The sequence below is a fragment of the Kogia breviceps genome, chromosome 1 (assembly GCF_026419965.1).
Source record: "Kogia breviceps isolate mKogBre1 chromosome 1, mKogBre1 haplotype 1, whole genome shotgun sequence".
NCBI lineage: Eukaryota > Metazoa > Chordata > Mammalia > Artiodactyla > Physeteridae > Kogia > Kogia breviceps.
The window spans coordinates 67,631,874-67,644,374 of record NC_081310.1 but is presented as its reverse complement, the minus strand read 5'-3'; the positions used below and the strand labels follow the sequence as shown (position 1 = coordinate 67,644,374).

At 43.4% G+C, this 12,501-nt stretch overlaps 1 pseudogene; it reads right to left on the bottom strand.

Moving 5' to 3' along the window:
- Window positions 1-4,771: 4,771 nt before the first annotated feature.
- LOC131756768 (alpha-1,3-mannosyl-glycoprotein 4-beta-N-acetylglucosaminyltransferase-like protein MGAT4E) overlaps window positions 4,772-12,501 on the bottom strand; it is a 29,299-nt pseudogene continuing 21,569 nt past the window's right edge.

The following is a 12,501-nucleotide window of genomic DNA, read 5'->3' as shown; positions in this document are numbered from 1 at the left end:
CACAGGACCCCTTGGTGTTGGTTAAAAGTTCAACTTACAGCCCAAGAATGACAGAAGGTGAGATCATCAGCCCTGTGCGGTGGAGGCAGGGAGACACAATTAATTATAGAGTTAAAAGCAGAGAGGGTAAGGGTGACTCAGCCATGGAAAAGGAGTGAAGCACTGACAAAGGCTATGATGTGGATGAACCTCGAACACATGATGCTCAGTGAGAGAAGGCAGACAGAAAAAGACAATTAGTGGATTCCACTTACATGAGACAATCAGAACAGGCAAGCCCACAAAGACGGAAAATGGACTGGGGATTCCGGGGCTGTGGGAAATGAGGGGTGACCTCTAAAGAGTGGGCTTCTGGGGGGATGATGGAAATGTTGTCAAATGCATTGTGCTGGTGGCTGCACAACCCTGTGAATATGCAAAAATACACTGAGCTTAATATTTAAAATAGGTTAACTGTGTGGTATAAAAATTCAATCTCAATAAAACTGTTATAAAAGAGTGAAAACCTGGAGGCTTCCAGGCCCATCTCCAGAATGTGACAACAGGGGTGTGGGGTCAGACTGGACCTGTGTGTCTGAAAGCCCCATGTGTCCAACCAGGTGGTCTGAGGGCACCTTGGGAAATTCTCCCTGTGGCATCAGAAGTGTGGGGCGCTAGTGTGGCCCAGCCTCAGGCAGAGAGTCTGGATTCCATGGCCTTGCTGTCCTCTCTTAGGGACTGTGGCATCGTCTCTGTAGAAGGAGGTGGGTCAGCTTTGAGCTCAGTTCCCTCTTCTGCATGTTTCTTCTTTCTCTCCCAGCGATGATGCTGGCCGAGCTGTGCCAGAGCAACCATGGCAAAAGCATCGTGTGCAGAATGACTTAGAACTTTGACCAGGTGCCGTGGACTCCTCAGAGGCAGTGACCCAGGACTGAGGTCCCCGAGCGTCCTTCTGAGTGTCGTGGCCCCGGTGCCCCTCTCACGGGAGTTGCTGTCAGGCTTGATGGTTGAAGCAGCCATGGTATCGAGATTTCACTGGTAGAAACTATTCCTTTTCTTCCCTGGGAGAAACAGGTCTCCTTCTACTTTGTTGGGGAGACTCCCTTTTTAATAAACAAAAATGATAAGCTATAAGTACGTATTAACGATTAGGTTATATACATGTAAAGAATAATAATAAAGATCAAGAAACAGAACATGATGAGTGGACACCGAGGAATGCCCTTCCCTCTTCACAACCTCCCCCGCATCGTGAGGTAGCTGTTCTCCTGATTTTGTGTCAGTGACTTGTCCTCAGAGTTTACGCCCAGGCACGCGTCCCTACACAAAGCAGCCCAGCTTTGCCTAGCTCCGACGTCGGTAAGTGCGTGTACCGTGCATGCTGCTTTATTGCTCTTGATGGCTCAGCATTGTGTCCATGAGATTCTTTCATCTTGTGAATACAGTATTTTTAAACATAATTTTTATAGTTTTACTACCTTTAAACAAAATATACTCCATTGCTGTGGAATACTCCTTCATAGGAGCGTGCATGGTTCATTTCTGCATCCGCTTATGATGGCCTTCAGGTTCTTTCAGGTTTGACTCCTGCGGCTTCAGAGTCCATGTCCGTGTGTCCTGTTGCAGGGCCGTTGGGTTTGTGTTCAGCTGGGAGGAGCACTGCGGATCTGTGTGCATGGACTTCGCTCTCTGAGGCCCGATTGTTTCAGAAGTTGTTGCATCCCCCCCACTGTGTACCAGGCTTTCCATTGCCCCACAGCCTGCTGATATTTGATACTATGTCTTTCATGTCTGCCATTCTGGTAGGTGTATGCACAGTATTTTTCTTATGGTTTTAATCCCTCGGTGGTTAGTGAAGTTGTGCATCTAGTGGTATTCATGGACTATTTCCTGTTGGTTTAAAAAATTCTTAAAAATTGTGGTCCAAAACACTTAACATAAAATTTAGTATCTCAACCATTTTTAAGTGCACATTTCAGGGTGAAGAAGTAACTGGCACTGTTGTGCAAACCTGACCGTCATCGTCCTCCAGAACTTTTTTGTCTTGCAAGATTGAAACAGTCCCCATTAAACACTCCCTCCCCATTCTCCCTCCCTCAGCCCCTGGCACTTAGCATCCTACTTTCTGTCTCTATGTTTCCGACTGCTCTAGGGGCCTTGTATGAGTGCAATGAGCCCTGTGTGTTGTTTTGTGTCTAACTTACATCACTGAGCATAATGCCCTCAAGGTTCATCCTTGCTGCAACCTGTATCAGAATTGCCTTCCTTTTTAGGCTGAATAACATTCCCTTGTATTGATGGACCGTGTTTTTGTTCTCCATTCATCCATTAGTGGACACATGTAATATCTACATCCATTTCTCCTGTCATAATATTTGTGGAATGACGTCAGAAAGTCCTATGAATCAAAAGTCATTTGCCATTAACTTTTTTCTTAAACTTTTTATCGTGAAAAACATCAAAGCTAAGAAAAAGGGAAAAATACATGTCAGCTTCACTTGTGTTCATGAATTAATGCTTTACTGATTCACTTTATTCCCTGTGTATGTACTATGTGTGTGCATGTGCCTGTTTGCATACATATGCTGTGCATGTGCATAGGTATGTGCACATGCACACGTTAGTGTGTGCATGGACATATGCGTGCGTGTGTCTTCATATACTAGTGTGTGAATATATTTGTGTTGTGCTCGTGCATACGTTTGGGTGTGTGCTGTGCCTGCCTGTGCACACAACTGTGTGTTTTCTGGAACCACTTGCAAGTTGGTTGCAGACTGAATTGTGCCCCAGATATGTCCGCATACACCTGCTCTAACAATCCTGCATAGACACATAAATTTCAGAGATCTCAGGGATTTAAATGGATAGAGCAGGATGTCCTGACAGAGATTCTGTCTTCCAATGACTGTCACTGTCTCAGTATCATCCTTCACACCTTCTTTAAGCCCCATTCAGGGTCCACCTTAGACCCCACTACATTCAGTCACCTGCCTCTGGTCCCGTATAAGCTACAATGTCACAGTTGGAGAGCCTGAACAGGGCTGGGGATGCCCCTCCTGTTGGCCTGGCCTCCAGTCCCTGAACGTGGCTCCTGTGTTCCCATCTCTCAGCCAGGCCCCGACTTGGATGCGGCCGCCACCTCTTTCCTCACAGGGTCCCATCGCCCAGTCAAGGGGGTTCATTCTCCCCAAACTCACCATCAGGAGTGGGGGCATGACTGTCCCCACTGGTCTCCTTCATGTGAGACACTGTGCTGTTGAAAGAGCTGGCACCCTGCCCTCGGGTGTGGGGCACTGGAGGGTGGAATGTGGCCCACAGTGACCTGGGTCACCGGGTGGGGCGAGCCAGTTTGCAAGGAGTTCCGCGGTGGGTTCTCCCCTCCAACGGCTTCTGTGTCCCTACCTCTCCCCGTGCTTCCCCTCGAAGGGAGCGTGGTCTTTGCTTCCCGGGACGGGAGCCATGGGAGCCGTCAGCCACTGCCCCCTGTGCACACACACACACACACGTGCACACACTCACACACACATGCACACTCTGCAGGGAAGCAGGGCTCTCAGCGGCCTTGAGCGCCCCACCCGGAATCAGCCAGCGCAGACCGGTTCTCCCGGCCTGGACCATGAGGTACTGTCCTGCCTGGGTCTCCGGTGCGGCCGCCTCCTTCTGGAAGCCTGGGAGGCTGGAATCAGGCCACTTCTTGTCTGTCCTGGCAGCAAACTGGGCTGCACTCTAAGAAGTTCTTGGATCACACGTGGATTCTGACCATCAGGTGGCCAGAGACACTGGTAACATTTCTGTTTTGCCTGTTGAAATGTTTAATGACAACGATATTGTTCAGTTTCCTGATGTGGGTGTCCAAAGATGAAAGACCCATGTGTGTGATCTGTACCTCCTATGAGATCAGCCCTAAGCTAGTTGAAACATGATCAAGTTCTATCTACACGGTAAATTTAGACATCTCCATGTCCTGTCTGCTGTTTATGTTTAGAGCTGACCATGTGTTGTCTATAATAAGAAGATTTAGACCTGACCATGTTCTGTGTACGCTAGGAATATGGGGAGCTGGGTAGAGAGCCGGCCTGGCCTCAGTACTGGGAAGCTCTGTGCCTGCATATGAAAGTCAGTGGTTAGATATCTGGGGTCTGGAGCTGAGGTGGTCTTCTCTAGGTAACAGCCTCTCTTCTGAGTGTGGTTACATGACCACTCCAAGGGGCAGTGTTAGAGTTGGGGCCTTAGTCTTTATTCCTGCAAGGTTCACCTTCCCTGGGGCTCCTGGAGAATCCTCAGGAGGGCTACCTGGCAATAATTCCAATTTACCAGCACGGGCATGGTGCGTAGGGAGGCAGGTTTAGCTGGTGAATTGATTGCAGGGCATGCAGATCGGGCAAAAGGCCGATGGGTAACAGCTGAGGCTCCTGCTGAGCTCTCCTTCCAGTCTCCCATCCCTACTCAGCAGCGTCCAGAGCTGCCCCTTGGCTTTCAGCCCTGCTGTCCTGTGAGTTTTCTCAACAAGTAAGTGAGACAAGAAAGTGAGACTGTGCCTGCCAGAACCAAGTAATGTGTTCAACTCTAGCAGAAAGCTTTAAAAAGAGGTAAAATCACACAGAACCAAAGTGAAAAGAGGAGGACTTCTGTGGGACAAGTGTGGGGACAGGAGACCCACCTTACACTTTTTCCCATCCCAGGAGGTCCAAGGAACCCAGCTTGTTTCCACATTAGTGGAGCAAGCAGCAGAGCCATGGTGTTCTGAGTAACTGGTCGTGTGACTCCAGGTGCAGGGTCTGGGGAAGTGAGGTCACCCTGGAGAATGTGCACGTGTGACTCCAGTTGGGGGAGTCTGGGGAGTGCGGTTCACCCGGGGACTGTGGACTTGTGACCCAGGTGGAGGGATCTGGGTAGGAGGGGTCACCTGTTGAGAGAGAACGTGTGACTTTAGGTGCAGGGTCTGGGGAGGTGGGTCACCGTGGTGAGTGTGGACGTGTGACCCCAGGTATGGGGTGTGGGGACTGTGTGGGTCTGACCACATCTGCATGGGTCAGGATCACATGTATGGGGAGACACCTATGTGCACTTTGCCTGCAGTGTGTCTTTTCCATTTTGAGATTTCCAACCTCTGCATTAAAGGTGTTGCCCTGATTAACCTGTGGTTCCTTTTCTTCCCTTAATCTTGTCACATTCATGAGGTCATGCATGTTTGAGTGGGTTGCTGCGCTGTGTTCTGGTGAGTGACAACATTTGGTGGTGTCTTATTAATATCATAGCATATCATATGTCTAATCTATGGGGGTCACCACTGCCTGGGTCCCCCTGGACAGAGGTCAGTTGAGCACAGACTAGCCCCACTGAGAATGGTCTCCCATGTGCCATGTGAGGGTACCATGATGGCCCCTAAGGTAGGGGACTGTGTCTGGGCCTCTGACATTTGTGATGAAGGGGAGTCGAAATGGAATCTCAATTAACAACACATTATTTTAAGAATTTATTTTAAGTGAAATAAAACACATGTCACATACCCTTTACCATCGTCACCATTCTAAGAGCACGTTTCTGAGGCATCAGATCTATTCGCTTTCTCGTAGAGCCATCACCACCATGCCTAGAACTTTAATCTTGCAAAACCAAAATTCCACAACCATGAAAGTCTCCCTCCCCATCCCCTCACACGGCCCTTGGCACCGAAATACACTTCAGTTCCTGAGTTGTCGACTCCAGGGCCCCCAATGGAGCGGAATCCTGCAGTGTTTGCTGACAGGGAATTTTGGAAGAGCTGACTTTCAGTCTGAAGCTCTGCCTGTTTGCATCTGAAGAATCTGCATTTAAGGAGGGGGTGTATGAGGAAGGGGGTGTATGAGGGACAATGGTGTCTGGGGTGCAGTTGAGCCAGGACCTGACTGGCTGCCTTTTGGGCCCTCTGGTCCCATCTCTTGGCCTGTGCCTCTTCTGCATCATCACTGTCCCGGCTGGCACACCTGAGGTGTTGTTGTCTGAGTGAGATTCCCCTGGTGCCCCTGCTCTCCTCCCCTCCTCCTGCTGGTTGCGGAGGAAACTGCTTTCTGTGTGGTCTCTACTCCTGAGGCAGGAAGGACCCTGCAGCATGGACCTGAAGAGTGTGAGTATGGTCCCCAGAGCATGGGGCCCACTTAGGACACAACATCGGGGACTGACAAATGCTAGGTTGCTTCATCCCTGACAGGGAATGTTGCCAAGATCCTGCTCGGGATAGCATGGTGGGTGGCCTGGGACCCCAGAGGCCACATTCCTATCCTGGAGCTTGGAGAGTGCATCCCCATGGGCTCCAGATTCACCCCATATCTCAGCCATATCCCTCTGGCCTGTCTTTGAACTCAGGTAAATGACCTCTACTGATCATTGTCCACAGCATAGGCCTGGTCCTGTCGGTATTAAGATTATTTAATTTAGGCATCCTGGGATAGCAGCTCTTTTTAGGCCTAAAAAGGAATAGTTCAGGAGTGTACAACAAATTCAGATGAAATTAATATTCAATGACTATCTCTAACTCCTCAATTGTTGACTTCTATTAGTCATTATTCTCCTGGTTTTAGCTCTGATGTGGGGATTACAGGGGAGTCAACATTTAAATCTTCATAATCTGTGTATTTGTAGCTTCAGTATCATTACTGACCCATCATTTTTATGGTTTGGGAAGAGTTATTGATTTCATGTATCATGTAAAGGATTCACCATGATGATAGGACAATTAAGATTACAATAATGGATGGTAAATTGTTCAAATTTTCTCTACTTGTGCATCTATTGTATGTATATGGGTTAGTTTAGTTGTCAATATTAGTGAAATAAGAGAACTTCTTTTAAAAATCACTATTAATGTGTGATGATGAAAATGTAAATTGTTCTTCCATAATCGGTGATGTTGTATCTTGAGAGCCTAGATGAAATTGATATTCCATAGTGATATACAGCGTTTTAGCCTATGATTTAACTTTGACAAAGCTACATTATTTTTTACTTTTATCTCATTTATTGAGAAAGACATAATTGTTATGGTGTTGGCTTTAAAGTGGTTGAAAAGAACTTGAGACCTCTCTTATTTTACATTTACATAGGTAGGATCTTGAAACATAGGATATGGTCGAGGGCATCTGTGTAACCATTCTAGGTTAGTAGTAGCAGTTTCCACTGCTAAGACTTCTTGTTTAGATGCAAATGCTTTTCAAAGTATGAAGATTATTATTAGCATTACTGCTGCTACTGAGATGAATGAGCCTAAAGACAAAGTGTTTCATGTTGTGTGTGCCACAGTGTACTCAGACTAACATAGTGACATTCCTGAGAGGCTAAGAAAGTGCTGCAGGAAGTCATATTTACTACTACAAATATACTTGTGAAGTAGAATTTTTGCTCATGCTGAGTTAACTGCATAACCTGAGAATAGTGGGAATCAGTGTAGGAAGCCTCCTATAATAGTGAAGCCTGCTCCCATGGACATTAGGTCATGGAAGTGTGCTACTACATAGTATGTATGCTGGAGGACAATGTCCGGGGATGAGTTGGCTGAGATGATTCCTGTCAAACCACCTACTGTAAAAAGAAAAACTAAAGCCTAAAACTCATAATATAGTGGGAGGTCATAGAATATTACCTCTGTGAACAGTTGCTAACCAGGGACTTCCCTGGTAATTCAGTGGTTAAGAATTCGCCTGCCAATGCAGGGGACATAGGTTTGAGCCCTCATCTGGGAAGATTTCACATATCACAGAGCAAAAAGCCCGTATGCCAAAACTACTGAGCCTGCCTTCTATAACCTGCAAGCCACAACTACTGAAGCTCATGCGCCTAGGGGCCGTGCTCTGCAAAAAGAGAAGCCATTGCAATGAAAAGGCCGTGCACTGCAACTAAGAGTAGCTGCCACTCACTGCAACCAGAGAAAGCCCACTCCTGTAGGGATACAAGTAATTATGGTAGCTGATGCAAAGTATGCTCCTGAGTGGACAGCTATCCCTATGGTAAATATATGATGTGCCCACAAGAGAAATCCTAAAAACGCAGTGGACATAGCTCATACTATTCCCAAATAGCTGAAAGGCACTTTTTGTCCTAAATAGTATGTAATGATATGTGAGTTTATAACAAACCCTGGTAGGCCATGAATACAGACTTCAGGGTGACCAAAGAATCAAAATAGGTGTTGGTATAGGATTCGGTCTCCTCCTGCAGGGTCAAAGAAAGTAGTGCTGAGATTTCGATCCCTTAAGAGTATGGCAATTCTGGCTGCTCGGACTGAGAGTGGTAATTATAGTAATATGGCTATAGTTGGGGAAGATTAAACACATAATGGTGTATGGTATTGGGATATGACTGCTGGTTTTGTATGAAAGACTATAGTAATAAAAGTAATAACACCAAGAATTGAAGAGACAACTGCTAAATGAAAGGAGGAAATGGGTAGGTCGACAGAGGCTCCTGCGTGGACCAGATTGCAGGCTAGAGCTGAATACACGGTCCACTGGTACCAGAACGAGCTTCTACTATTGGTGATATGAGTAGGAGTAAGAATGATGGGGGAAGTTGCCAAAAGTTTACATGATTTATTCAGGGAAATGCTACCTCAGGTGTCCAAGTTATTAGTGGCCCCAGTGAGTTGTCAAACCCTGCAATATAATGGGTACAACTATAAAGAAAAGTATTACAAGTGCAGGGACTGTTATGACCACCTTACAGATTTGGGCATCTCCAAATAGCGCTCAGGTTAGCTTAGCTCAGCCTGGATTAATATACTTAAGGTGATGCCTGCTACTCCAGAAAAGGACCAAATAGTAAATATAAAATGCCGATATCTTTGTGATTTGTTGAAAATAATCAGCAGTGTATGAACAGAGGTAAAATGACTGAGCTAGCATTAGACTGAAAATCTAAAGACAGAGATTGAGCCCTCTTTCTCGCAAACCCTGTGGTGAATCAACAAATTGAATTGTAATTTCAGAGAAGCAGCTTCAATTCTGCCGGTGATTTTCCTGCCTTTTTTTTTCCATTTTTCTTTCTCAAATGAAGGAAAAGTAGATTGAAGCCAGTTGACTAGAGGATTTGCCTGTTAACTAAACTTTCCTAGAGTTAAAATTCATCAATCTCGTAAAGATTTGGCTTAATTACAATGTTTGCTTTACATTGAATTGATGTAGGATAAAGTCTTGCAATCCTTATTTTAGGAATTAAGTAAATTTTACTTGTTTAGGGTTTTGAAAGCTCTTGGTCTGAACTAACCTAAATTCCTTGTCCAGCACCAATAGAATGGGTGTTATGTGTAGTAATCGTCTGGGTATTATGATTGGTAATGATAGGAAGGTTATTTCTTTGAATGTTGAAAGTGTTTTGTTTTTGTGTTGTTTAATGAAGAGAATACAGTTAGTGATGTGGAGTATGTTAGCTGCAAGTAGAAATATATGCTGAGGACTGCTATGATGGCTATTAGTTTTGGTAGAATGACATTGTCAATTTTTTTATCTTTTGGATAAGTATTCATTTGGGTAAAAACCCTGATAGTGATGGGCGATGTCCTAATGATACTATAATGGTGAGGAAAAGGATTGTGATGGGAGGTGTTTTACCTCATGTGTGTGATAATGATACTCTTGTAGTACTTGATCTGGGCATAAATAGGAAGAAAATAGTGTTGTTATGACATAAATTAGTATGTTTAGGATTGTTATAATCTGAATATACATTATAATAGTGTTATTCATCCTACATGGGCAACTGATGAAGAAAGTGTAATTTTTTCCAGGTGAGTATGGCTAAGTATGCCTCAGCCTCCAGCTACAACTTATAATATCACTATGATTAATAGTATATTTAGGTTGATGGATGGTGACATGTGATATAAAACTGATAATGGTGCAATTTTATCATGTTGATAGCATCAGGTCTGCTGTTCGTGGGATGCCCTGTGTGACTTGAGGCACTCAGAAGTGAAATGGGGAAAATCCTACTTTTGTGACAAGGGCGATTGTCATGAGGGTGGATGCTGCTGGATTAAGATTTTTGTTATTCTTTGTGTTCTTTGAACAGAGTATATTAGATTAATGATAATAGCCATTATAAGTAGTATTGATGTGGTGGTTTGTTTTAGGAAATGTTTGTTGGAGGCTTCTGTAGCTTATGGGTTGGTGTTTTTTATTAAAATGGGGATACCATTAACCAGTGTGAGCTTGTTATACAATCATATTTCCTGAGATAATGGTCAGTAGAATAAGAGTAAAAACCATGAGAGTTTATTAGTACAAGAAGGATATATGACAACATTTTGGGGGTATGGGCCTGAAGCTTACTTAGAGAACCTTACTATATAGCATGTGCTGTAATGTGGTAGCACGGAGAATGTAAAATTCTTAGGAAGAATTCAATTCCAGGAATAAGAGTATTGAAACCTCTATGATTTACTCTATCAAAGTAACTGTTTTGTCAGACATATTTCTTAAGTTTGTGGTGGGTTGTCTGGTATGAGACAGGTAGTGAAAACTCTCATATACATCGGTCTAATGTTAGTAGTAAAAAATTTTATAAGAGATGTATACTTTGATCATATCAAAATTGTGGGTAGGATGCTCAAATTCATAGAAAGGAGATTGTTAGATGTGTTTTAATGATGACTTGGGCTGTATATAATTCTGGCACCTAGGGATTGTCGAATGCTCCTAAAAATGGATTGTTGTGGAAATGTTTATTTTAAGGAAATTGACATATTCTCTAGGAAAGACAGGGTGAATGGGCCTGCTACATTTTCTACATTGAAGACATATACAGGTTTTGATTCTACTTCTGTTAAATCAAGTGGGGCTTCATTGGATTTCTGCTACTGTGGAGATAATAAAATTCTGGGTAGGCGTCAGGAGAAAATTAGTCATAGTTGTTCTTGTGTAATAATTACTGTTGAAAGTGTAAATGATCCATTTATCAGTAAGACTGAGAATAGAATAACTGCTACATTACTTCGTATGAGATTGTCTATGCTACTGTCCCTGGAACTCCAGTGAGTGAGTTTTGAATGTGAAGCTCATTCAGAACTGAGGATGGAATAAATTGCTAGGTGTGATATAGCTAATATAAATAATATGCCTACATTTATATTAATTAGTGGATAAGATATGGGAAGAGCAATTCATGTTGTGAGAGCCAGGGTTAAGGCTAGCATTGGGACAATAATATATAAATTGATGATGTTGATGGACATAGTGGTTCTTTAACAAGTAATTTGAATGCCTCAGCAATGGGTTGTAATAATCCATGGGGGCTGTTGATTGTTGGCCCTTTCTGGATTTGTATATAGCCTAGGATTTTCCATTTAGTTAATATGAGGAATGCTATGGTGAATTTAATTAGGTAATTTGTGAAAGAATGTTGATTATAAACATATTCTTAGGATGAGGACTTGAACCAGTGCAGATAAAGGTTTCAGTTTTACATAATTACCTGGCTCTGCCACCGTAACAAACCCTGTTCTACAGTAGGGTATGTATAAATTAATTGAATGTAGATTATATCATCATTTAGTTTGAAGATATTTTGTAAAATAAGCCATATTGCTCTTGTCCTTTCATACTGGGAGAAATCTGCAATAGACAGAAACCAATCAGGATGACTCCAGACTGAACTCAGATCACGTGAGATTTTAATGGTTGAATAAACAGAAATTTAATAGCAGTTATACCATTGAAATGTCCTGACACAGCATCAACGTCATAAACCATATTGCCAATATGAACTCTAGAATACAATTACACTGTTATCCCTAGTAAAACTTATTCCATTGATCAGTGTTTTAGACGAACAGGTGATAAAGCATTTTGACTAGCTGGTCTAAATTTTAATCACTCAGAGGTGGTTTTATTCTCCAAAAAATAAATGGCGCACGGACTCAATGCACACCGGCTTCAGTAGTTGTGACGTGTAGGCTCAGTAGTTGTGGCCCACTGTTGAGTAGTATTCTCTTGGTATTCTGTAGGACTTTGGTGATTATATATTTCACATGTCTTTCTATATCTGTGTTAATCCCAATATCCTAATGTATCCAATCCTCACACCTTTCCATTTGGTGAACCATAAATTTGTTTAATGAATCTGTGATTGCATTTCTCTGTGGAAATATCTTCATTGGTATCAATTTTTAGGTAACACCTATAAGTGATATTATAGGATATGTGTCTTTTGCTGTCTGACTTGGTACAATTTGCCTGATTACCTCTAGAATCATCTATGGAGCTGCAAATGGCATTGTTTCATTTTTTTCCCTAGCTAATATTCCATCTGTACATATACCAGTTCTTCTTTGTCCACTCATCTGTTGATGGACGTTTTGGTTGCCTCCATGTCTTGGCTATTGTAATACTGCTGCAATGCAGATTTGCTTGCCTGTGTCTTTCCAATTCTGTCTTCTTAGCTTATAGGCCCAGGAGTGGGCCTGCTGGATCATATTGTAGCTCAATGTTTACCTTGTAAAGGCAACTCCATTCTGTTCTCATTAGTGGCTCTTACCAGGTTAAGTCCCACTTA